This window comes from Hyaena hyaena, unplaced genomic scaffold (assembly GCF_003009895.1).
Source record: "Hyaena hyaena isolate Hyena2069 unplaced genomic scaffold, ASM300989v1 scaffold_1266, whole genome shotgun sequence".
NCBI lineage: Eukaryota > Metazoa > Chordata > Mammalia > Carnivora > Hyaenidae > Hyaena > Hyaena hyaena.
In genome coordinates, this window is record NW_024081895.1 from 19,098 (window position 1) to 45,978 (window position 26,881).

General features: G+C 33.8%; 1 long non-coding RNA gene across 2 annotated transcripts; it reads right to left on the minus strand.

Annotated features, from left to right (window-relative positions):
• Window positions 1-1,966: 1,966 nt before the first annotated feature.
• On the minus strand, window positions 1,967-26,790 carry LOC120224831. Of its 2 annotated transcripts, none has more exons than XR_005526675.1 (6): window positions 26,591-26,790; window positions 21,969-22,151; window positions 12,969-13,048; window positions 11,677-11,920; window positions 10,423-10,533; window positions 1,967-2,025 (listed from the first exon to the last, which is right to left on the minus strand). It is a non-coding gene; the product is annotated as an uncharacterized LOC120224831 (long non-coding RNA). The 2 variants fall into 2 exon arrangements; XR_005526674.1 differs by lacking the exon at window positions 1,967-2,025 and adding an exon at window positions 7,798-7,863.
• Window positions 26,791-26,881: the final 91 nt, after the last annotated feature.

Genomic DNA, 26,881 nt, shown 5'->3' on the forward strand with positions numbered 1-26,881 from the left:
CTAAGTCTTCCCTTAGAAGTTGCGTGTCATCAATAGATTCTAGAGTTACAAAATAGTTACTCTATTTTGTCCTTTAGATGGAGAGTATTTTTTTAATAATTTAATTTAATTTAATTATTTTTGAGAGAGAGAGAGAGAGCACGTGCACACATGTGAGCAGGGGACTGGGAGAGGGAGAGAGAGAATCTTAGGCAGGTTACAGCACAGATCCTGATGAGGTGGATAGGGGGCTCAATCTCATGACCTTAAGCTAATACCTGAGCCTAAATCAGAAGTCAGATGTTTAAACTAAGACTGAGCCATCCAAGTGCCCCCCTGGAGAATATTCTTAATGCTTCCTATTTTGCTTTTTTTGCAGAATCCTCTATCTTAATATTTTCACTGAGTCTTTGTCACTTCCTGCAGGTTTGACTCTCCCTTTTACACTGTAATTATTTGTTGGTATGATATCAACTTTTTTTAAATGATGAACATATATTTCAAGAAGATTTTATTCTTCAGAGTTAATTTGCCCTGTTCATTTTTCTTTATAACTCTGTTTTTAAAAATATTCTCTCATTATTGATGCTAGAGAGACTGCTACAGTGTTTGAAGTTTGAAGAAAAACATATTAGAGTGACAAGCAGTGGCACACACAAAAGTGAAGTTGTCAGATAGAAAGTCAAAAGCCAACATTAAGTGAATAGAGACAGAAACAAAGTTATAACCAGCTTCAGATACATCCAAAAAAAGAAGAGACCAAAATCAAAGAGTTGAAAACAATGTTTTTGCTCTTGCTGTTGAAAATGCTATCATCTTCACACAAACATTCAATTAACAGCATGATGACAGCAGTTGAGGGGTATCTAGGTCTGGAAATAGAAACTGAAGTTCTATGTGTTCAGTTTAGTAAGACTTTCAGAGTTTTAAAATAATATTTCAAAGATAATATAGTTAACATAAAAATCAAGTTATTCAAACAGGGCTCACTCTTTGAAATTGAATGTTTTCCCAGTTATTTTTTTCACCTAAAAACTTTAAGTGTACATTGATAGTAATTTTTGCACATGAAAAAGAAAAAAATTACATTAAAAGGAAAGATGATATCAATTATTTCACAATAGTTAACATATTTGCCTTGAACTATACAGAAATCAGTAGGTAAAATTATAGGTTTTGCCTCAAAGTTAAATGATAAAGCAAAGGACATAACATGAGGTTTTAAGTAAGAATCTCTCTCTTTCCCTCTCTACATGTATATATGTATATGTACATAATATATGTTATCAGATATATAACATAATGTAATCAGAACTTTTACATACACTTCTTAGTAGATCATCTGAACTACTGGGTTTTAGATACTGATAGACCTATGTTAAAACATTGCCTTTAACATTTACTATGTGTGTGACATTTGATGATTACTTAAGTTTTAATCTTTTGTCTTCTCTGATGAACAGGAGAAAATAATATTTCAAAGTTACTAAAATATTAAAAATATATAATCTATGTAAAGTGGTTTTTAAAGTACCTAGCTTATGGGAAGTTCTCAAAAAATGGCAGATTTGATAGTAGAACTAATTTCCTGACTCCATATTCTATACTAAACAGTGTTCAAAGTATATCACAGAAATTAACTCACTTAATCATCACAATAACTTAGAACTTCTGACATTTCACTTCTTTTTAAATGTATCTGAAATGAAAATAGCCATCAACTCTTGCACAAAACCAAGGGTATTCATTCATTTCAGCCAACTAGTCAATCATTATTGGCCTTAGCAAGAGAGGTAGTTACAAGTTCTGGAGTCAGTATGCCTCAGTTCAAATTCTGGCATAGATACTCATTCAATGAAGAAGCTTAATTGTTTTAACCTCTTCTTGTCTCATAAATTGCATGTAACAGAGTGATGAGTTAGTAGAGTCACAGTTCTTCAACATTTTCTGATGCATTATAGATACTCAGTAAGTGGTAATTATTATTACCTGTAGATGCTGGGAGTTGAGTTTGTTGATCAACATATTACCATAAGGATATCCAATCTGGTAAAGCAAAGTAAGTATATTAGCAAATAACAGCACAACAAGTTGGTAATGGAAAAGGATGTGTGAGAAACATGGGAGATACACATAAGAGAGTAGGAAGTTTTACTGAAGAGGCCAAGATTAAGAATTGACATATCAGGACAGTTTTTGAAGCAAGAGAAATCACAGGATTTGACAGAATCTGAAGTTGCTAGGGAAATTTATTTAGTTGAGAATAGCAAAATAGAATGCAAATTTAGCAAGATACAAAGCTTGTAGACAAAGAAAAGAGCTAAATCTTGGGAACCCCCATAGGATATATTGAAGAGTATTCTCATAGGCATTTATATGCCATTGATGTGTTTTAATGTAGAAAATTACATAACCAATTTTAATATTTTCAAAAATTTGATTTTCATAGAGAAGATACATTTTCAGAAATGTGAATGGAGGAAGATTAATAATTTAGGAACTGGAAAAGTTTGTATAAAAGATAAGAACCTGGAATTTATCCATGAAACTAGTAATAGATAAAATGGAAAATCTATTTTAAATGGTATGGCAGTAGAATCAAAAGTTCCTGGCCAATAATTGATAGCTGTGTTATGGTGAAGAGGAGTTTTCTAAGATGGTCACAAAGTTTCTGATGTTGATGGGTGAAAGCAAGTTGCATCACACACTAGTTGAGTTATTTGGGAGAAACAGGTTAGAGGATAAACTTGGGCTGAGGCATACAGGTATGGAGGTAGCGGCTTGCAATTGGCTATAGTCTGTAATTCAGGAGAACAGTCTGGGTTGGAAATGCAGGCTTTTAGCCATATACAAATAGAAAAGTCATAAACAAGGATGCAATCTTGTATAAAGATGGGAAGAGAAAGAAGATAATTTACAATAATTGTGTGATGCTGGGATAGTGCTAAAATACCACTGAAGTTCATCCAAATTTAAATTTCCAGAAAGAAGAGTTCCCTCACTTGGGATTATTCTCAATCTTGGATTGTACCTTTCTTAAATCTACCTGGCCTATGAAAAATGCAGCTAATTTTGGAAAAAGAGATGGAATATTTTCTTTTATTTTTAAAAATTTTTCCACTGGCATTTAACATTTTGGCTTTAAATTTGAACTTTTTACAAAAATTGTTTTTGTTTGTATAACATTGCCTTGAAAATGAGATCCATTTTGCTAATTCAATTTCTAAGTATATTTTAAGATTTAAGATGTATCTGAAAAGTATGTGTAACATAACTGTCCCATAACTTTTATGTGGACCTCAGATTGTGAGAATCAACTATTGTAATGAACAGCAGCTAAAAAAAAATTGGGTAGATTGGGATAATCTAAAAATAAATAATGAGAAAAGTATAATCTGCTTGCTTATTTTTTAAAATCAATTTAAATAGAAGCTTCTGGGGTCAGGTCTATTTTCCCCTTGCAAAATGATGAACTTTTAAAATAACACTTCTTATGGTTTAGTTATATTATTACTACATTCATGTTCATAGTTGTTGGGCATTGATCACCTGTATATATATAACAATAAACTTAAGGGTTCCAGGTCTTGAAGATGTCTATCTGCTCTAGGTTACAAACTGCCATCTAATACAGAAATTGTTCCTAAACTGAAGCAAGTATCTTAAAATGCCAACTATATCCTGTTAAGACGTTGATGATAGCTTTCTTTATCATCTATCACTTGTGAAGTCTCTACTATGCCCAGGAATTGTACTATGCATATACCATTCTCGCAAAAATTTTATCACATTTGTTTTAACACATACTACAGAAGTAAAGTATGAAGGTGAAACTAAAGTTGCTTAAGGTTTCCATTTAGTAAGAGCCATACCAAAATAGAAGCCATTTCCAAATTCCAATATATTTCCTTTATGCTTTTTATGTACTTTAAATGAAAATTATTTAAAATAAACTTTGTCCCTCTCAGCAGATGAAATAAAAGATACAGTTATTAGTTATTCACACAGTTATCAACCAGAAATCTGAGACAGTCTAGATACCTGCTTTTTTCTGTACTGTCAAATCCATTTTAATTTTTTTTCTTTTTTCTTTTTGAGTGAGAGAGAAAGAGACAGAGCACATTCTACACCCAGTATGGAGCCCCACACAGGGATCAGTCTCACAACTGTCAGATCATAACCTGATCCTAAATCAAGAGTCAGAGACTTAACTGACCCAGGTGCCCCTCAAATCCACTTTACGAACAAAGTCATGATATTTTACCTTCTAGAACATGAATGGCTTCCTTCCTTCCTTTTTGACATGCTATTTTGGGACTAGAAGAGTTATTATGTCTTCTTTATTTTATTTCTATTTTAATTGCACTTATATTAAAATAATCTTTATAGAAAGTACCACTTCTTTTGTAAAGTCAATTTATCTCTGTTGCTTTGAGTATAAAGTTAAAACACATCACTTATGTGATAGTCAAATTCCACCATTTCTAGTACTCACACATCACTGGTCTTGACCCCCAAACCTGCACGATCCAGTTTCACAAACTACTTCGTTCAAAATATAGTTTTTCATGACTTGAAGATCTTGTTCATGCTGTTTCAACTACCCCAAGCATGATTTCTCCATATTTTATATTTGTACATATCTACTTACATTTCAACTCAGGTTCTATCATCCGTGAAACTTTCCTTGCCTCATCCTTGACTTCAGGTGGAAGTAATCACTCTTATTTGCCTTATAAGTATTCTAACATTTTTAATAAAATATTTATATTTTAGTATCTGTACCCACATAATTTATTATACATTTCTTGAAAAAAAAGTTTCTTTTTCTGACTGCCTTACATAATCTTTGGCTATGGAAACAATTAATTACATGTTCTTGAATGAATGAAAGAAGATATCTTAATTCCAGGTTAATCTCTTTTTCATTGTTCTTTCTAAGGGAAGATTTATCAGTATTATTTCCATGTCTTTGGAAAATGTATACATACAATAATTGAAAAATTATTTTTATATTCTCAGAGGGAATGTCAAGATACATGTATCTTGAATCCTTCTTCAAGAATTTTATAATATAGTTGAAATTTGGATCTGTCTATAGCAAAATATAACAAAACAAAGCTGATATACCTAGTGGATAAATAAAATTATTATCATTAGTAAAAATAATCAATGTAGATCATATGGTACAAACAGATGAAAGTGAAAGTAGATTTGTTACTATGTAAACTGTCTTGAAAAAACAGATTAGTCAGTTGGAGACGTAAAGGGATAATATTAATCTAGGGATAAAGAAAAAAAAATCAGAACCAAGCAAGAAAAAGGAAAAAGAAAAAAAAAAAAAAAAAGAAAAAGAAAAGAAAGGGGAAACGATCTAGTAAGACTGCATAGGTGTCCAGTGAAATGGAAGATAAGTTTAAAAAGTTTTTTTTTTTTTAATGTTTATTTATATATTTTGAGGGGGAAGGTGCAGAGGTGGGAGGGAAATCCCAAGCAGGTTCTATACTTTTAGCACAAATCCTGACGTGGGGTTCAATCTGAAGAAGGCTTAGATTCTGTAACCAAGAATCAGATGCTTAATTGACTGAACCACCCCTGCAACCAAATTTAAATAGTACTTAGGGCTAATTTTGGAAAAGCTTGCATGTACACTGGAAAGTTAGACTTAATTTGAACATGTTTAGAAGCCATCAACAGTATTTCATCAAAACAGTCAAAAGTTTGTGCTTTTGTTTTGAAATTATACTATTTCATAACACTGAGTGGAGAAAATGGAGAGAAGAGAAACAGGAAATTGAGTGATCTATTAGTTAAATATTGCAGTAGATGAGGCAAGGATTATTAGGACTTAAGTGACAAAGTGAAAAATAGTAATAAACAAGCAGAATAATTATAGAAAATTATTGAAATTGAGTTGATATTTTGAATATACATTGAAGATATAAAGTGAGAAAAGTAAAGATGCAGTGATTTTTCAGCCTGTCCAACAATTAGTTATTGATCGTCTATATGCAAGACAGATTGTCAGCTCAGAGATAGATAATGTACACATCAATGCCATACAAATAAAAGAGTGATGAGTTGAAATGAATGATAAACTGAAGTTTTAATATTTTGAATTGTAGTTTCAAATGGGTGCTGATGTCAAGTAAAAAATTTAAAAAAATGAGGTCACAGATAATCAATTTGCATCCAGTACTTTTATCAGCACAACTACCCATTTCCTTAAATTTAATAAAAATTATAAACACATTGTATTTGAAGTTTTGCCAAAGAAAGTAACAGTTAGATTTTATATTATATGTCCTTGATAGTAGATTTTAAGGTAAAATATATAAAAATGTGAATGAAAATAATTATGAGTAACATGAAATCTTTTGTCTAAGAATTCCAAGGTAACTAGTTTAGTAAATATTGGCCTAGAAGAAATGATAAGAAGTTGAAATACCATGGCATAAAAGTTTAAGAACTTTCCACATTGCTTCTTCACAAAGAGTTGAAAATTTTAAGCCTCTATATTCTGTTTCTGTGATAAATCCTATAACCACTATCGTTTGCCAAGAGTTATCTCTGGGCCATCTATTTCTGATAACCAAGTGATCTCCTTCCTCCACACATCTTACTTTACTGTTTTCGTCACCCATTTTGTGACCAAACTAAGTGTCTCTAACATGTAGCATTTCTGCTAAATATTAGAATGTCAAATTTACCCTTTTCCAAATAGTGATAAAGTTTTCTAAGTGTTTGCCTGTTTTCTGGTGGTTTTACTCCATGATCTCCCATAACGGAGTGTTGATAAGGAAATGAGGTACCAGAAGACATATTCTGTGTTTGGGTCGCTTGACTCTGCACTTGAAATACACACATGAAATAACACATAAGGAGCTGAAATTCCATGTGGGTCTTCATATTTTGACATATTAATTGACATTTTGAGGGATTATTCATAAAAGTAATACTGTAGCTCACTATCCATTTGCTCAAATATTATTTCAATGAGAAAGTAACGCAGGGTAGAACTAAAACACAGCACTTTAATTTTGAGTTTTAAAATATAAAGCTTCGTTCTCTTATAGACATAATCGTGTGTAAACTCAAAGCTTTTTTGATTTGCAAGAGCTAAGCTCTAAGTATGGAGGGGATGTCATGATATTAAAAACTTCATCTTGATCCTGCAATATGAAGGGCAAATTTATGATGGGCTACACACGAGTAGGGGCATTTTGACTTAATTTATAATAATAATTCTTATGCTTTATATGGAGAAAAGAAGAGCTAAAAATGGCAAATTTTAATTAAGAGGTTTGAAGTAATATTTGAAATTTTCAAATTGGAAGGCTGGGAGGAAGATACTTCTATTCTTGCTTATAAAATTTTAAAGTTAATTCACATGAGTGAATATCAAAGAATAAAGCAGCAACAAAACAACTCCAAGAAACTCCGTTCTTTAAAAATGTAAGTCTTTGAAGTACTTTGCTATTTTAAGTCAAATAATAAATTGCAAGTCCAGAATAAACTGACTGATGAGATTGCTAAAGCATCTCCCTCTGGTCCAAAAGCCAATCAGAATTATTCCCGCTTCTGTTGGAACCAATGAAAATTCTCAATTGCTGTGTTCTTTAATGGTTATAAGACCTGTTTCAGCACTGAGAGAGGCAGTCTCTTGACCAACAAATTTAATAAATTATGTTTTGATTTAATTAGTTTCATTAACCTTCTTTAAAACATTTTATTTTTAAGTAATGGATGTGAGGGTGATCTGGCTGCAACATCTGTCACCCCATTGATCGCCAGGGTTGATTCGGCTGATCTGGCTGGCTAGGCGGGTGTCCCCTTCCTGCGTCTCTCCCGAAGCTGCGTGCTCTTTCGAAGAGGACGACCTTCCTGGATAGAGGACCGTTTTTGGTCAAGGGTATACGAGTAGCTACGCTCCCCTGCTAGAACCTCCAAACAAGCTTTCAAATAATCTCTATACCCAATGTGGGGCTCAAACTCACAACCCTGAGATCAAGAGTGGCATGTTCCACTGACTGAGCCAGACAGGTGTCCCTAGTTTAATTACCTTTAAGTTGTTTTTTTTTTTTTTTTTTTCTTGAAGTAATCTTGACTCTCTCAGGCAAACTCAGTCATGCATTTCTCTAGATTGGCTATAGCCAACCTACATATTTTAAATGCTTCTGTTAAAGTTACTACATAGTAACCACAGTATCATTGTAATAGTATGATTATATATTATGTCTTTGAGCCTCCATTCAACATAAAAATAATATTAGCATGCATATAAATATAAGCCTATGTCTAACACATTTCTAGACACATATAATAAAGTAGTATTTGTTGAAACATGCATGTACTTATATATGGATGCATTGCAAGGAAAGCAAAGAGACCTGATAACTTTGGAGTGGCATCTCCAATGTAGGAGAAATATGAAAGAAGTAAAACCAAAGAAGAAGAAAAGTCAGTATTGTCACCTAAGTGGAGGAATGAGACAAGAGTATTATGTCATCAAAGATGAAGCAAGTGTCAGGGACCGTGTGGCCAGTCATGGCTGTAAGTCTAAAGATAAATAAACGAGGACCATCTGATTTGGGAAACTATTGGTGGTAATTTTGAGGGAGTGTTTCTTGTAGAGTCATTTGGGAAAAGTGGAAATACAACTGATAGATGAGTAGAGTTAGTCTAGGACAGTAATTTGTGTGTGTGTGTGTGTGTGTGTGTGTGTGTGTGTGTTAGAGAAGAAAGGGAGATTTAAAAAAAGAGTGTAAATGGACTATTTTATTAAAAGATATTGAAAGGGCTTTTTTTTTTTTTTTTATAAATGGGAAAACTAGTAAAGAGGCTAGGAGTACCCAGTTTAATTCAGGAAAACAATTTCTTAAGCAAGAAGCAGAAGCAGAAAACGGCAGGAAGAGGCAATCTTTTTTGTGGTAGATGTGACCATGTGAGTAACTTTTGGCTAATGAGGGAAAAAGATCAGAAGTAGGACTTCAAGGATGTCTCCTTGAAAAGATAGGCCCATAATCATCTCCTCCCTCTTTCCTGTTGATAAACTGAGCTTCTGTCACAAAGGACAAAAGCGAATATTATAATAGGTTAGACAACAAACAGTATCTGCAAGATCGACACCTTTGCTGTTCACATTTCCACATACATCCCTTTTCTGATAAACAGAACTGACTTACAATATCAGTTGAATGAAGAGAATGATTTCCCCAAACATCCCTCACACCAAACTTGGGACAAATGAGTGTCAATGTAATCCGCCCCCATCAGGTATGGATGTGGGATATTGTACATCCTAAGATCAACTATCAACTAAAAGTTCAGTTATGTATCCTCATATACCCAATAGATTAAATCAGAAAAGGAAAATGATAATTAGAATTTTTAAAAAAAAACCCACTTTTGTTTGGAAACAAAGAATTGGAAAATCATAGTGGTCAGAGCTTTTAGCAGTAATAAGACCCTGCCAGCAGGAATGTGGCAACAGAATGAGGTGCTCAGCTTGTCCAGCAGTCTCTGGTTAAGCTCTCCAAGAAGGACTGACTTTTGTCTTTTGTTGCTGGCTTTGTCTTCATGGAAGCTATTCCCTGACTACCTTTCTCTGTGTTGACATCTGAGGTAGACTTTGGGAATTCTATGCTTCCTGGGCATAGTGCTTTGAGCAGAGTGGGGACTGCTTTGTGAGTTGTACAAACTGCATAGAAGTTCCTTTGTTAGTATAGTTACCTCACTACCTCAAAAGCAAAAGAGTGTCTCTTTATTACCTTCAATCCATTCCATGGGGAAGTTACCACACCCAAAGACCTGAACCTTGAATAATCTTGTTTTTTAAATGTTGTCTCTGTGCCCTGCTCCCTTTCCCTCTCTTCAAATGAGTGACAGCTCTCATAAAGCCTTGGAGGGAACATGGCACATTTCATCTGATTTAGTCAGACTGCTAGCTCCTATTGTCTTTCTGCAAACATTTGACAGAAAGCAAGCACAAGCCCAAAAGCAAAATAAAACTGTGCCTCCAGCCTTGATTTCTACTTAAGTGTAGTTCTGCAGCCACTTTTCATTACTGCTTCAGCACTTTACAGTATAGCTGCAATTGGTTTTTAAGGCATAGAATGGTCCAAATCATGTAACTTCTGGGCAACTTGGGCTGCAGTCCTCAGGATGTTTCTAGCCATGTACTTTTTCCATCTCTGCTTAAGAGAAAGCACTTCTAACTTTTTTTGAAACATCCCTTTCTTTGGTATCTTTCTAAAAGCCTCAGGAAACAGCCTAAACATGCCAGTATTATTAATTTTCCATCTATTTCCCTGACTGCCTAAGCACACTGTCTGCCTTCCAGCTTACAGCAGGAAACAATCTGACAATTTTTCCACCCCATGCTGTGCATCAGACATTTTCTACCCATAGTATGTGAACCCTTGCCATCCACCTCCTGCTTACCTTCACCAAGCCAAAGCATTCGTTTTTGTTTTGTTCTTCCATTAATTCATTGGAAATATATCCACTCTTTTAGGTTGCAACTTAAGTGTACATACAGATTATCTGGGGAACCTGTTAAAATTCAAGTTCTGAATCAGAAGTTCTGGTGTGAGACCCAAAACCTATTATTTCTAACAAAATCCAGGTGATAATCGGTACTGCTATTATAAGATCACACTTTTGATTAGCAAGATTAGTGTGCCACACTACTTATATCTAATTACTTTATCAGTATCTCAGTTTAAGATAGCTAAATTTACTCTGGCCAGTTCAAGTAAAAGAGAATGCAAAGTCAGAGCATTCTCCCAGGATCATCTGGAGGACGGTTTCCGCAGATAATCATCTGTGTCTTCAAGAACAAATTCCAAACCTCCATAGCGCTTGGTCATAGAGGGAATTGCTGTCTTTGTAGAAAGATCAGGCAGACTATTGCATTTGGCACCACAAATACTGCTTCCAGCCCTTGTTTGTGCCTCTTCACAAATCAAGAAGCTGCTACCTGAGGTCCTGGCTCCTAAACATCACTTCTGCCATAATCTGTAACAGTAAAATGGGTTTTCCACTCACTGTGCCTCTTAGTGCATGACTAATAATGAATGTCAGTTTTTTGAGTGCATCTGATCGGCAAAACTTAAGTAGGTTGTCCTTCTAGACTAAACAGCCACAGCCCTGATTGCAAAAACAAACAAACAGGATGAAATATAATTTTTACCTTTCTTCTTTCCTCCCACTAGGAGATTGGCATGAAAGTGTGATAGACAGTTCATAATAGTAATCCCTCACAGGCAAGTTTTTCAAGGAATAGATAATATTGTATAGTTGCTTAAATGGTTAATTTAAGAAAAAAATGAGAAAAAGTAAAACGGATTGATATGCAATAATCCATAAATTAATATAAAAAGATAAGCAATTTTACAAGTCAAACTGAGAAATCTATATTTACAAATCAAAAAAATGGAAAAAGCAATCGATTATTTTAATCAAAGAGGTTATTCAAGGCAAAAGTAGTAAATAGATTTATTATCTAAATACAACAGCTTAAAGGATTTTTCCCCTATGACAACATATTGCCAGTTAAGTTTTCAAAACTAAAACATTACCAATTCAATCTCTAGAGTTACAGTTTGTATAAGCTTGGGTTAAATAAATGATCTAGATTCAAATCTTGAGAGCTCTGAAAATATTAAACATTTGTTTTACATACCAGATACTTACAACCAAAATTTGCATGTCTTCACCCAGAGAAGAGGGGCTATGAAAAGCCAATAGTTGCTTTATGATAGTTATTCACGAGCATATGCCATGAGGTTTGGTGCCAAAAAGATTATACATGTAGAACAGAAATGTAACCTAAAATTCAACATTTTGAAGTGTTTTCTTCTAATTTTTTTTTTCTGCTTTTGGTTTACGATTTTACACATATACATTGCTTAATTTGATAAAGAGGATGACACTGTAACTGACAGTAAAACACAACAGTTAATTTTTATGATTTGCTACTAATTAACATATTTATCAAATGATACAGTTGGTGAAAATTTGGACAGCAGTTTTGAGATTTAAACATTTTATAAATTCCCTTTATGTCAGAGTCATATTTTATTTTTATAGAACCAGCTGCATACTGTTTAGTACCTAAGCTGAATACTTCAACTGTTAGGTTTCTGCATGCTTTACTGATTGGAATGAATATATTAGTAGTTGAATTTGCATATACACTGATTGCTCTGATTATTGTGCAAGTGTAAATGTTGTTAAGTACAAAAAAAATTTAAGTAGTTACTTCTATTAAGGGAATTTAAAGCCTATGACATAAAATTGACCAGACATGAAGAACTGGTGAGATTCCTTATTACTGTTCTCTTACTTTGTTATTAATAGGAAAGATTATTCTTTAAAGCCTTTGAGTAGCATTATTGGTCACTTTAAAATGAAACTGTTGTTTTGATTATCTGGTGTTTTTATTTTATTATGAGTGCCTGATTGTTTCAAAGAAAAGAAAGAAAAAACCTCATTAGCAATACATCTTTTGTGATAGTGATATAATGGACATATAAGGTCTATTATTTTACTTTTTTTTTGTTAATGTTTATTTATTTTTGAGAGATAGAGAGAGAGACAGACAGAGTGCAAGCAGGGGAGGAACAGAGAAAGGGAGACAAAGAATCTGAAGCAGGCTTCAGGCTCTGAGCTGTCAGCACAGAGCCCTATGTGGGGCTTGAACTCACAAATGGTGAGATCATGACCTAAGTCAGATGCTCACCCGAGTGAATCACCCAGGTGCCCCAATTTTATCTTTTTTATATAATATAGTTTAACTGAGATGTTTACTAATATAATTTCTATAAACGTATTACATGGAAGGATTGAAATAATATTTAGTTTGTACTATATACCAAATGACCAAAAATATGTTTTGTTTTAATTCTTTCAGCAGCTACCATCATTCATTTCACAGATATAAGACTCTCAGAGATGTTTATATAAAGTCCCTGAAGATTACATACCAACTAAGTAGTAGATCTTGAACTATAATCTGGAACAGTCCAAAATAAAATCCTCTGTTTTTGAGTGTATTATTTATGCCCTAGATTAAAAGAGAGTCTTAGAGTCAAATCTCTATTACTTACTAGGTATATGTTACTGAACAAATCACTTACTATGTGTCTACCTCTGAAATTAAGATAATATTTACCATTCACACCTCACTTAATTTCTTAAGGGGAGTGAAATAGACCAAGGTGATACTTTTTGAAAATCATAAAGCACTCTTATTTTAAGGTATCTTGAATATGTTAACTAGTCAATTAATTTATGTCATAATATAAAAACATGTTTTTAGTGAGGAAATATCTACTAAGAATGAAGAGTACAAGACCTTACCATGTTCTCCAATCTCAATGAATAATTTAAGGACAGGGAAGCAATGATTCACCTGCAGAAAGATGCTCCCATGTTTACCATGATTCTTGGCATTGTTGCCTTCTCATATTCTGTTTCCTTAATTTGAAAGATCTTTTCTGCCTTATGCCTGGCAAACTCCAATAATTCTTTCTGTTTGTGTCCCCTTATGCCCTGAAAAGACTTTTCTGATCAATTCTAAGTCTGTATTACATCCCTATTGATGAAGTGCTTTGGGCATATACTATCATGGCATTTATAAAACTTTCACATGATTGTTATTCTCTCTGTCTGTAAATCTTGCCAGTTAGAGCATCTCTGGTACATTGTAAATGCCAAAAGATATTACTTGAATTAGTGGAAATGTTACTATCTCTACTATAATATGGCTATAATTAGGTTGTGTTTGTTATTGTTTAACTTTATGATACATTTTCTTGTGGCAAAAAACATATAACCTGAAATCTATACTCCTAATATAATTTTTTAGTGTTCAGTATAGTACTGTTAACTATAAGCACAATCTTGTATAGCATATCTCTAGAACTTTGTAGTTATATGTAAATGAATTTTTATACCTTAAAAAGGTTTTGTGAAGAAAATAATTTGAGAGTAAAAAAATGGAACATAATATTGGATAAATCAAATTTTTAAAAATATTTTTCTTTGGAAAAATATTTACGATAGTATTGTGCAATATTACAATTGAATATGTATCATAAATCATTATATATGCATTCATATATATGTGTATATATATATACATGCATACATGTGTATGAATTTTCAATTTAATTTTGATTGGCCAGATACATTATATGATTTTTAAGAATCATAGAAATATATCTTGGGAGTAATAAAATAGAAAAATATTACAAAGATACTTAAATACACTAACTTACTGTATAATTATAATTTTATTTTTGTTTGACAAAGTAATTTTATTTTAAAATTACAAAATAATTTTATTATACAAAGTAATTTAAAAAGTGATATCACAAATTTGGCACTTAAAATTCTCTTTAAATTTTAAATATTAATTAAAGTTAAAATGTGAGTCAATGGGAGTGGGAAATGATAAAATCCAGAGTTAAACATTTAACTTTTGTCAATAAAGACTAAGGCATGATTAATAAATTGTACTACGTTTAGAGCTAAATAATTAAATCAGACAACCTAATCAGAAAATCAAGCTGCACAAGCTATAGTGCAGTTTAAAAGTCAGCAATTGTAACTTCAAAGTGTTTAGCTGTATCAGTGGAATCGGTGGTTGAATCATCAAATATGCAGTGCAATTAGTTGAATATGAAAATCCCACAGTGTTACAATATGGAAATGAATCAGCAAAGCTTCCTGGTGATTGCTAAATACCTGACTACTTCCTCAGTAACTATAGTTCTTGAATAATTCCCTAAATAAATATGGAAATGAAGTTTAATGAAATGAAATAGTGAACATGAGGTAGTCTTTGATAAGTTTGGTAAAATTTGATATAACTTGAAAGTAACTGACTAATTTTCATTTCTTTTATGTATGTCCGTGGATCTGGAGGAAATACAAGTCTTTACTGCACATTATTTGTGTTCTCTTAGGCATCTTTTTTGGTCATTACGTGTTTCTCACCACATTTTGCTCAAAAAGTGAAATTTCCTTCATTGAGAAGAATTGACCCATAGAAATACAGTATTTGCATTCCTCAACAGTTTGATTAACTACTCGAAGTGTTATTTATAATACCCTCCCCTACCAAAAAAAAAAAAAAAAGTTATACACTTTTTAAGATCTTTGTAAATGAAGGATTTACCATTTGACATGTTTTGGAGATTCAAAAAAGAATTACTAAAGTTTGAAAATCTTAGGTATAGAAATTTTTATTAGTGTTTAAGTTGAGAAAAATATTGCATTATTTTTAAATTTTCAGAGAGGAAGAGTGGAGGAGCTGCATTTGTGGATATATGGAAATTCAAAAGCTATATAGTATGAATGATGTTTTATTTTACTTCAAAATTTATGTTTGAAAGCTTAAATTCGGCACTTGAAGAAAAATTTCCCAATATACTTAACAGGATTATTTAGCTACCTGGTGTCATTGTTCTTTAAAATGACACTCATGTCCTGGAAAAAAAAATTATAAAAATCAGCTTCATTTGACCTAAGTTCTAGATAACCATGCATAGTTTGTTTGTTTTTTTAAGAAACTTAACATTTTGAAATAATTAAGCACTTGTTGTTATTGCCACAAATTGTAATTAAACAGTACATATATAGAGTGGAAATTTGGAATGAGAATTTTCAGTCTTCCTTTAGAAGACTGTGGGCACCATTAGACTGTGGGCAACAGATTCAAATGCTTATGGGATCCAGGCAGGTCATAAAAGAGAGTGGAATTGTAAGACACGGTGGGAACTGATGAACTCTCTGAAAAATTATAATTAGTTCTGCCCAAAAGAGGCAAATGACCCTACTCGAGATGAATGTCGCCATTCAGTGTAACAGAAGAAGCAGTTCCATTACTGCCAATTAAAAAAAAATAATGTTTATTCATTTTTGAGAGATGAAGAGAGACAGAGCATGAGTGGGGGAAGGACAGAGAGAGAGGGAGACACAGAATCCGAAGCAGGCTCCAGGCTCTTAGCTATCAGCACAGAGCCCGATGTGAGTCTCAAACCCATGGACCCTGACATCATGACCTGAGCTGAAGTTGGATGCTTTAAGATTGAGCCACCCTGGCATCCCCCATTGCTGCCATTTTTAAAGAAACACCAGAAAATCTTATTTTCTATTTTGAATTCAGTAAGTATTGCCTACTTGTTTGTTTTTTTTTTTCTTTTAAAGAAATATGTATACAGTCTAGGTACATCTGTTTTGTATAAGTTTACAATCTTTTTTATAAATGGAATTTTATTACAGATGTCATCTTCTCTCAACACAGTTACAGGAATTAGGTGTTGATTATTTCATGAGGCAGTTTTCTTAATTAGTAGTCAACTTTGTTAGAAGCTTTTTTCTTACCAAGGACTAAGAGTTTTAAAGTAGAAAGGTCAAAAGATGATTCAATTAATCCTATCCTTTAAATGGAACAACTGAGGACTCAAATGTGCAAATCATTCACACAGTCATATAATGGTTTAATAAGAGATCCAGAAAAGAAAACAAGTAAAACACTCATCATGTGAGAAATTTCATGGTGGATGCCCTCATATTTGTTAAATATTAAATATTTAAAAATTAAAAATTAAATATTATTTAATCTTCCAACAATTCTTGTGATACAGAGACTCTTAGCCACATTTTACAAATGAATAATTTGAATTATATATATATATTATATTCATATTATATATGAATTATATATATATTATAACTGTCCATTACTACACGGTCACTAAGTAGTGGACTAATGATCCGAACCACATTTCCTAGTTCCCAGGCTAACTCTCCATATTATGCTGTCAATTGTATTTAAAAACAAAATGCCCTGGGGCACCTGCGACTGACTCTTAATTTTGGCCATGGTCATGATCTCATGGTTTGTGATTTTAAGCCCCACATCAGGCTCTCCTCTGATGGTGCAGGGCTTGCTTGGGATTCTGTCTCCCTCTCTCTCTGCCCATCTCCCACTCTCTCTCTTTCTCTGTCTCTCAAAATAAAGAAATAAACATTAAAAAAAATGAAATACCCTAAGGATTTTTTCCTATGAGGAATTTAAAAAAATCTCTTTGAAAAAGTTTAAGATTAGGGGTCATCATACTATTTCTCCTTCACTACTAATCTTGATTATAATTTATAGTAGACACAGCTGATTTGATGTAAATTGTGGAGGGCTTTTATGTATTTCAATCATTAGAGACATAGACAAAAGGCTACAGCACCGATGGTTGGTGAAACCTGAAGACATACTACTGCTATTTCCTGCTGGGCACAGAGGAGCAAGCAAGATAGTCATTTAAACCTACTTTCTCCAAAATACATGTCAGCAGTTATTGCCGCCAAATGTCATTCTAGTCACTACAGTACATCCTAGCCGGGATGCACACTAAAGAGCCTCAGCAGACAACAGACATCCAGTGGGAACACGTCTTGTGGGGTGGAGTCATCCATGTTCCCTGCATTCAGGAACTGCACATTGATATGACAGAAGACACCCAGAGTGAACTGTTTTTTAACACAATATTTAAGGTTTCAACCTTCAGGCTAAATACACTTTACAAACCTTCAGTGTTAATATGTATTCTTAGTAATGGTGCCTATCATCCATTAAATTAAGCAGATGCCAGGTGGAACCAAAATAAATATAATAGAACCAGCATTAAAAATGTATTTATCGAACTCAGATTTATGACATACTTAGAAGAAGAGTTAAGAATAGAATAAATATGCTAGTGGTGTCCACTGTGCTAAAATTAACTTTAGCCCATTTCAATAAATAAATTTATGAAAAACTTATCTAAATTTGGCTAGCCTTCTTGATCACACCTTATTTTTATTTACTTCCTTAACATAACAGTTTGCAATGTTATTTATTTCAATACATGTAAATAGTTTATCTTTAATATTAGAATCCAAATGAGATGAAGGCAGGGGCGCCTGGGTGGCTCAGTGGGTTGGGCGTCCGACTTCAGCTCAGGCCATGATCTCACGGTTAGTGGGTTTGAGCCCCGCTTCGGGCTCTGTGCTGACAGCTAGCTCAGAGCCTGGAGCCTGCTTCGGATTCTTTGTCTCCCTTTCTCTCTGACCTTTCCCTGCTCATGCTTCCTCTCTCTCTCTCTCTCTCAGAAATAAATAAAAAATATTAAAAGAAAACAAAACCAAAAACAAATGAGATGAAGGCAGAGGCCTTGTCTGATTTGTTGATCATAAAGCTTGGAAACAAAGTTTAATAAAAAATGATGAATTCATTAATGATGAAAAATAAAACTTGGAAGTTGCAAGAAGATAAAGGGATGTTAAGTAATCATTTGTCTCTCAGAGGAGAGTTTAGATAGTAATGAATATATCAAAACCGATAAAAAATTAAAGTTATCCACTAGGGAAAATAAAATAATATTTGGAATTTTCCAATACAGTAAGACCTTGGATTGTGAGTAACTTGTTCTGCAAGTGTTCCCAAACACAAGCAAACACTTCTAATAAATTTTAGTTGATAAATGAGTGATGTCTTGCAATACTCATAGTAAATGATACCAAATATCACGAGACCAAAACTGAGCCAATAGTTTTTGAAATTTGCTTTGGAAATCCAAGTGCTTGGTATTACAAACGTGTTTCCAGAATGAATTATGTTAAAAACCAAGGTTTTACTGTAGATGAAGGAAAAAACAAACAAAGAAACAATTCAGGAAAGTAAAAAGGCAAAGGAAAAGCAGGAAACTTGTTATAAAATTAATTTATTTAAACCCTAAATTGCTTGGGGTATTAATAAAGAACACAGAGAAAATACTCCATTGAGCAAGAATAACTGGGGAATCAAGACAAGCTATAGTAATAATAAATAGACAATGGGTTAAATGTCAGACACCTAATCTCTCATATATTATGAATCTTAAAAAGTACCTAGTGTACAAGTAAGATAAATCACTTTTGTCTAAGTGAGAGGAAAATTTAGAATTTCTCTTTAAGAACAGCAAATATATGTTTGCATATTCTAGATTTTAACCTCTCTTTTTGTAAGTCTTAAATGGCTATATACACAACCAACTATTTTAACATCTGCCTTCTTAAAATTCTAGGGTGAATTCTAATTAGATCATGGTACTTCACTGTAAAAACTCTTTACCTGGTGTAATATACTCTTCTCCAATGTTCTCTAGCTTAGTTTTTTCCATCTTTGTTCTAAGATAATCTTAGGAAAAATTTAAGCAAAAATAAAAACAATTTGAATCGTCAGGCTCCCATCCTAGTTTATTTATTTTTTCTATCTTTCACAGTGCTCTAAATATAGTTTTATTTATTTATTTTTTTTAATGTTTTATTTTATTTATTTCTAGGAGAGAGAGGGAGACAGCGTGAACAGGGGAGGGTCAGAGAGAGAGGGAGTCACAGACTGAAACAGGCCCCAGGCTCTGAGCTGGCAGTCAGCACAGAGCCCGACGCGGGGCTCGAACCCACGAACCGTGAGATCGTGACCTGAGCGAAAGTCAGACGCTTAACCGACTAAGCCACCCAGGCGCCCCTAAATATAGTTTTATATCCAAACCATTCAAATTTCTCAGCAATGTTTCTGTGCCTGAACACATTGGTCTTCATTATCTCCCTCCCAGAGCTTCTCCATCTAATCAATATCTATTCATCCTTTTGTAGAAGTAAAACCTTCTTTACCTAAGAGCTCCTTGGCTTGAGGCAGGAAACCAGCTATAAGCTCTTGTTATATTCAGTTCTTAAGAAGTCTGGCACAAAGTCCTTTAGATAAATTCATATTTATTTTCTCCATTGTAAATCCATGCTTAAAAGAAAAAAAATGAAGCAATAAAATATTCTATGTAGTAGCACTTTTATTGATTCATGCATTATGCACAGATTTTTATATACAGAAAATGAACATCTAATAGATTATTGTTGGCTATGGTGGCATGAAAATGCACCTCTCAGACCTCCAGCTGCAGGAACTGTAACTGCAGCTATCGCATTCTGAAATTCATTGCCAAGTTTATACCAGGGCAGTGCTTCTCATGGGCTGCTTCCAGCCAAGCCTTCATACAGCAGTGATACTAAATGAGGCCCATTCCTAGGAGATGATTAATCCCCCAGAAGGACAACAGTGCTCAAGGAAGCCCCATTATCCTTGCCAAAGTTTTAGAACGGCAACACAGTCTAGGATTCTCCCACTTAACCATTCTTTCCTCTCTCCTTCAAAAGGTCAGACCTCCATCATGCACTTGACTCTTCTCCCAGCTATATTGGTGTTCTCCATTTTGCCTCACAATCCTTTTCATAAATCTCTTGAATGTATAATCCCACTTGGCATTCACTCTTTAGGAGCTTGGACTCTAACACTGGACTTAACCCCTTTGTATTGTCAGCAATAATGGCTGTATTAGACAGCAAGTAAATAAAATGTAGAAATTGTGTATAATTTTTCTCATGTGAAAAATGCTTTGCAGATTTCTTCTTAAACATGGTAGATGTATGGGTGTATTTCTGCTCTCTACTGAAATTGTTCTATGATGGTGGCGAATAGAATTAAAGATAGTCATACACAAGCTCTGGGTGAATAACAAGGTAAAAATAGATGAAATATGTCAGTTAAACTTGGGTGAATAGAAGGCAAGTGGGGGAATGGTATATTAATTAACAGAGTGAAGAAAGCATCACAAGTGAAGCCAATGAAAAAGTAGTCTCTAATTTACATTTGCATATGTGACATGGAGTTATTAATATTAAGTATCAACTTCTTTATATTATTTTAAGGAGGAATTGAGCTAATGCATGTCAGTCACTTAGAAGTTAAAGAATTTAGCTCACAGTAAATAATAAATATTAACTGCCATTAAACTATTATCATTCTATCAAATTTAAAAAAATATTTAGTTTCTGTGCTAGAGTAACTGCCACCTAAATAAAATACATAAAGTTTCATAAGATGATGTGGGAAGCACTAGGGAATAGGGGTGCATAAATTCTTAGAAGACAAGGGACCGCATAAGGCAATGATTTAAAACTTGGTACTTCTGCAAATTTTATGTATATCTATATTTGAATTATGTAACAACTATTGAATCATAAAAATTGACTATAAGTCAGAATGATATTTAATTTTCTTTACAAATGAGATATTTTCAGTAATTAAAAAAAAAAAGAAAAAAAAAACCCTGAAAGTTACTACTTCTTTCAAAGATGCTTGTGTGCAGTGAGGAAGGCAACATCTGCAACTCAGTGTGAGAGAGGTTGCAGCCCATGAAAGCATGTTGGGAAAATGTCAAATTTTTCTCGTCAACACAGAATTCCATTTTCAGGTCTAGGAAATCTTTTCTCCTCTCTACATAATTTACTCCAAACTTCTTCCAAAACGGTTACTCTTATTACCCTAAAATTACCTTTACTTCACCATTGCCTCTGCTGATTATATTACCAGTGATTCCTTATAGAAGCCTCTCATCTGCTAGATTTGAAGGACAAGATAAGGGGAACAGTGCTTCATAACTGCTTGACAAAGTCAAGGAGAGGTCATAGGCTACGTTTGGAGATATGTTGACTGGCGGGGGTGAGGGCGGTAGGCTAAGGGCGGTGCTGCAGCAGTAATGCCCATTATCAAGACCATGCTTCAGTTCTCATGCAGGCGCAAGTGAGCTGGCAAGTGTGAAATGGAAAGATCCTTTCTAAAGTTTATGATTGGTTACTTTACTTGACAACTAACCACTTCTAAAACCATTTAAAGTAATAAAATAAAAACTCATAAATTTTCTGAATTGGAAGAAACAAAAACAAGAACTGTTATTAGTAATATATGATCTGTACCCAATTATTTGAAAGCAATGAATATATCTGACTTCTCAAGGTAAAAATGTTTATTCCCCAATTGTGAAAACCAAATGGCTACATATATATAATCCCTACCAACACCCAAACTGTATTGTTTTATTATCCCCGAATACCTTATCTAATCTAACCTATTATTTGTGTATAACCTCTTTGGACTTGTGGATTGGTGGCTCGGCCAGAAGTCTCTGCAGAGCTTCTTTATAAAGCTCTCCTTCTCTCCTTTCACCTGTGATCAGGCACAGACTCCTACTGTTCCTGCTTTCATCGGCCTCAGTTCATCCTCTTCTCCACTGTTTGGCTCCTCATGAGTCCTAGAATGCATCAATAAAATAGCCGTGCAAGCGTTTCCTTGTGAGGCCGTAGGTCATAGTAAGAGATCTGAGAGCTAATAAGCTGTAAAGATTTTGAAAAACTACCTATCTCTCTGGGAGACTAGCGACACATATGTGATATCCAGTACAGATGTTGGCACATATCTGATGTTCAGTATGTTTAAGTGAACAAATTAACAAGCTTAAAATTGGCCTCCCTCGATTTGGCTTCCATTCTCTACAATGTAATCTGTGTTGCTGCTCAAATAGTTTCTAAAACACAAGTCTGACTATGTCTCTTCCATGCTTGAAAGCATTCATAACCTCCCTCCTGCCTTATTGACCATCTACGGCACTGTTTCTCAAACAATGGTATGTCTTAAAATATCTTGCAAGGCCTGGTAAAAATTCAGAATCCTAGGTTTTAATCAGACCTGCTAAATCAGATTTTTTGGGTTGTGGGATCCAGGATATGCATTTAAAAAATCCTCCAAGGTTATGTTTGCATGCAGAATTTTGAGAACCATGGACTCTCAGGAAAAAATTAAGCTTGTTGATGTGTTATGTGAGGAATGTCATTGTTTGGCCCTTAAATTTCTCACGTCCTGTATTACTGACCTGCTTTATTGACTTTCCACCAATAGCACTCTACAGTTTTTATTTTCTCCAAGCAAATGACACTTTCTTCTTTTAAATTTTTCTTCCACCCAGACTATCTATTCCCTCTTATACTCTTAAAAACTCAAATTTTATATTTTATAATCCCCTATTAGGTATAATCTCTTTCAGAGAGCTCATCTACTGTCCCATAAACCCTGATAGCATTGATCAGTCCCACTTATGATACCCTTGTATGCTATTACAGCTGCCTGCATCTCTCACAGGGTCTTAGAATTTGTTTATATATCCCTTTCTGGACTTTGAATGCCTTAGGTCTACTGCCTATGTTGTATTCTTTTCTTTAACATAAATCCTTACTAGAACCACAGTGGGTTAGTGCATTTTTCATAGATATTTTGTAGATGACTACATGCAAACAATGTGTATTTGGTTATTCATGCAGTGTGTTTCTTTCTTTTCTTTTTCTGTCAAAATTATCTGGCAAACAAATCTGTTCATGGAGAACTCTTCTAAAATGCTTCTTAAGCGACATCTCATTAGAAACATAGAATATACTGAAGAAGATACTGAGTCTTATGCACTAATTCACTACTGCTAACAAATTAAAGATTAAATTAGAAATAATTAACATAGAGAAGCAAATCAAGCTGTGCTAGTCACGTATTTTGTATTTGTTAAGAGGAAAGCTGCTTAAACTGGTTCTAAGATTTAATTTTTAATATGTTCCTTATTAAAAAAACAGTTTAAGGTTAATAAGGGAAAGTAATGTGTTTGTTTATTCATTTATTCTCTTAAACTCTTGTACAAAGTACTTCTAACTTCTCTTTACAGAAAAAATAAGCCAAATGTCTCAGCAGTTTAAGTACCAGATTAGCACCTGCTTTAAGAATTTAGGAGGCACTAATTGACCTGAAAACGGCCCAACATGAGCAGCAGGCATGGCGCTATGTTTGCTTCAAAATCTAAATCTTGTTGCCAGCGTTTACCTAATGTAAATATAAGAAAAGCAAATTGAACAGTACCATTGCTTGTGTACTAAAGCCACCTCTCTTTGAGCCAAATTCTCCCTTGGAGCACACCGTTCCTTGGAACATACATAAGCATCCAGTGAGATGGATTAACACTTTGAAGTCACCAGGGTATCATCAAGACTTTTTTGTTGATGATACTGTGTCTTTGGCATTGGGGAAAATCTGGCTCATCTTGTTAGTGGCAGAAAAAATGCAATTTAAGTGAGCTGCCAAGATAATTAGAGCAGGTGAACAGTAGACAGAAATAATGCCCTGAAGAGATGAAAGAAAATGCTTAGATTCTTTTTCACTTTATAACAGTTCTGCTAAATGCTATTGGTATCTGTTTGCTCCTGTATCTCTGTCAATCCTGGGTAGAAAATTAGGTATTTAGGGAGACATTAACTCTTCCAAGCCACTTGGAGACTATTTAGTGCACGTCTGAGCAGTGCTAATTGACAGAGTTGTAAATGAAAACATCACAAAAATGTGATATTTATCTATACTGATTTAAGAATGTTAGAAAATCACAGGAGAATGACTCATTGTCATCCTTTTTAAAAAGAAATAAAATTCCAGAATTCTGTCAGTATTTAATTATATGAGAACAATGAGTCAGTGGGTTGTTATATTTGGGGAATTTACACTAACTCTATGTTATAGGTTTTGTAGGCTAGAGTTTACTTTCCGAAAACTTAATAGCTCCCGAATCCATAAGAATAAAATTTAAAGGTATTTGGTTGGTTTTTCAAGAGAATTTTACTACAGCCCATTTGATCAGTATTATTTCAAATACTCCTTCTGTGTAAAATGACCCAAGTGCTTCACAAAGTTTATCGAATCCTCCCTGAATACAGTGTATGGATTTATGCTATTGTATATTTTTGTGTCTATTGCTTTAACTAGAAAGTTCATTTCCTGGGGCGCCTGGGTGGCTTAGTCGGTTAAGCGTCCGACTTTCGCTTAGGTCATGATCTCGCGGTTCGTGGGTTCGAGCCCCGCGTCGGGCTCTATGCTGACTGCCAGCTCAGAGCCTGCAGCCTGATTCGAAGTCTGTGTCTCCCTCTCTCTCTGACCCTCCCCTGCTCACGCTCTCTCTCTGTCTCCTAGAAATAAATAAAAATATTAAAAAAAAAAAGAAAGTTCATTTCTTATTTCCTAATTAAGATTGAGCTTCATACTATCTCTCCTGTTTTGCTTATGGTGACCAGACTAAAAAGTCATTTGAACAATGAAGCATAGGAAAATTTTCAGGTCAGTGAAACTATTCTGTAAAGTATAGTAATAGTATATAAATAATGCTATGCATTTGTCAAAACCCATAAAACTTTACAGCAAAAAAGAGTAAACGTTAATACTGGAAAATTAAAAGAAAAACTCGTTAAGGAGCAGGAGGATTCTCTTCCAGAATGTGACAAAAAATTAAATCTATTATAATTGTATGAAATAACCACTCTGAAAGAGTCAAGGAAAGGTGCCTAAGTAACTTTGGGAATGAATAGAATGTGTAAGATTAAAGGTTCAATTAACTTTATACAAGCACCATATTCTGGTTGATAAAGTCGTTTGCATTGGCAGTATTGGTTAACAATTCTGGTATTACTATCCATATTTACTAAAATTGAACAGTTAAATAAATGGAAGACAGATTGTAGAAGCTAGATTTCTTACTGATAGAGTAGAAAGTTATAGATAATCAAGAGAAAAAGGCTAGATCCATGCAATAATGGACAAGGGTTGGATATATTAGTTTGAACCCATATTTAGCTCAATGTATGGATAATTAAATATTGAAATATATACACATTGATTAGTATACACTAATATATTCTGTCAGCTAAAAAGGACTAGAAGCAGTGATATCCCAGTCATAATGAACACATCTAGGGCCCAGATTTTGTTTACTAATATCATTCTCCAATAAAAGGAACTAAGACTCTTTGGTAAAATGGTGGACTGTAGGATAGGGGCAGGAAAATAAAAGAAGAGAATGCAATATTTTGAATTGACAGAAAGTAAAGAAGTGTTTAAAACAATACCAAACACACAAAGATGGTGATGTGTGAAAGAGTTTTGGAGCCAACTGATAGAACCTCCAATAGCCAGAATTGAAACAACTTGTTCACAGAATAAGTAAAAGTGTATTGGGTTATAACCCAAAGTGTAAAATGATTGATTTTAGTTGATGATATAATATGATCCCATACTGATATAAATCAATGATATAAAAATCAATACATGGTGGGGAAAAGACAAATCTAAGCCAGAAAAAATAGTTTTTAAATGGAGATTCCTTAATTTCAATGAAGGGACACATAACTTCCCATTCTTTAATTGTGGACTGCACATAGTGTCTTCCTTCATTAGGGTACAAATGCAAAATGGTGAAATAAAAAAGAATTTTAGAGTGGAGAACCTTGGAAAGCACCATATCAACAAAAGGATCAAAGTCAATATCAGCAGTCATCATACTAACAGTATGTACTCTAAGGAGGAAATGATGAAAATAATAATTTTATTGAGATTGTCCTCTCAAAAGCCCTTAACCATAGTCTAAACAAGACTTAAACATTACACAAATAAGAGAGAGATATCTTATAAAATACCTGATCAGTACTCTTCAAAGCTGTCAAAGTTTTAAAATAAGAAAAATATAAACTTTCACACTGTCACAACTAAAAGGAACCTAAAGAAATGACAACTGAATGCATGAGGTATCCTGGGTGAGATTCTGGTATCCTGGGTGAGATTCTGGGACAGTAAAAATCACATTAGAGAAAAATTAAGGAAAATGAAGTATTGTCTTACCTATTCAGATTACAGCAGAATACCATACACTGGGTGGCTTATAAAACAGCAGAAATTTATTTCTTACAATCTGGAGTCTATGCAGTCCAAGATCAAGGTCCAGAATATTCTGTGTCAGGAGAGAACCCCCTTCTGGTTCATTAACAGCCACCTTTTTTTCTGTGGCCTCCCATGGTGGAAGACAAGCTAGCTCTCTGGGATCTCTTTTTTTTTTTTTTTTTACAAATAGTTTATTGTCAAATTAGTTTCCACATAACACTCAGTGCTCATCCCCAAAGTGCCCTCCTCCAT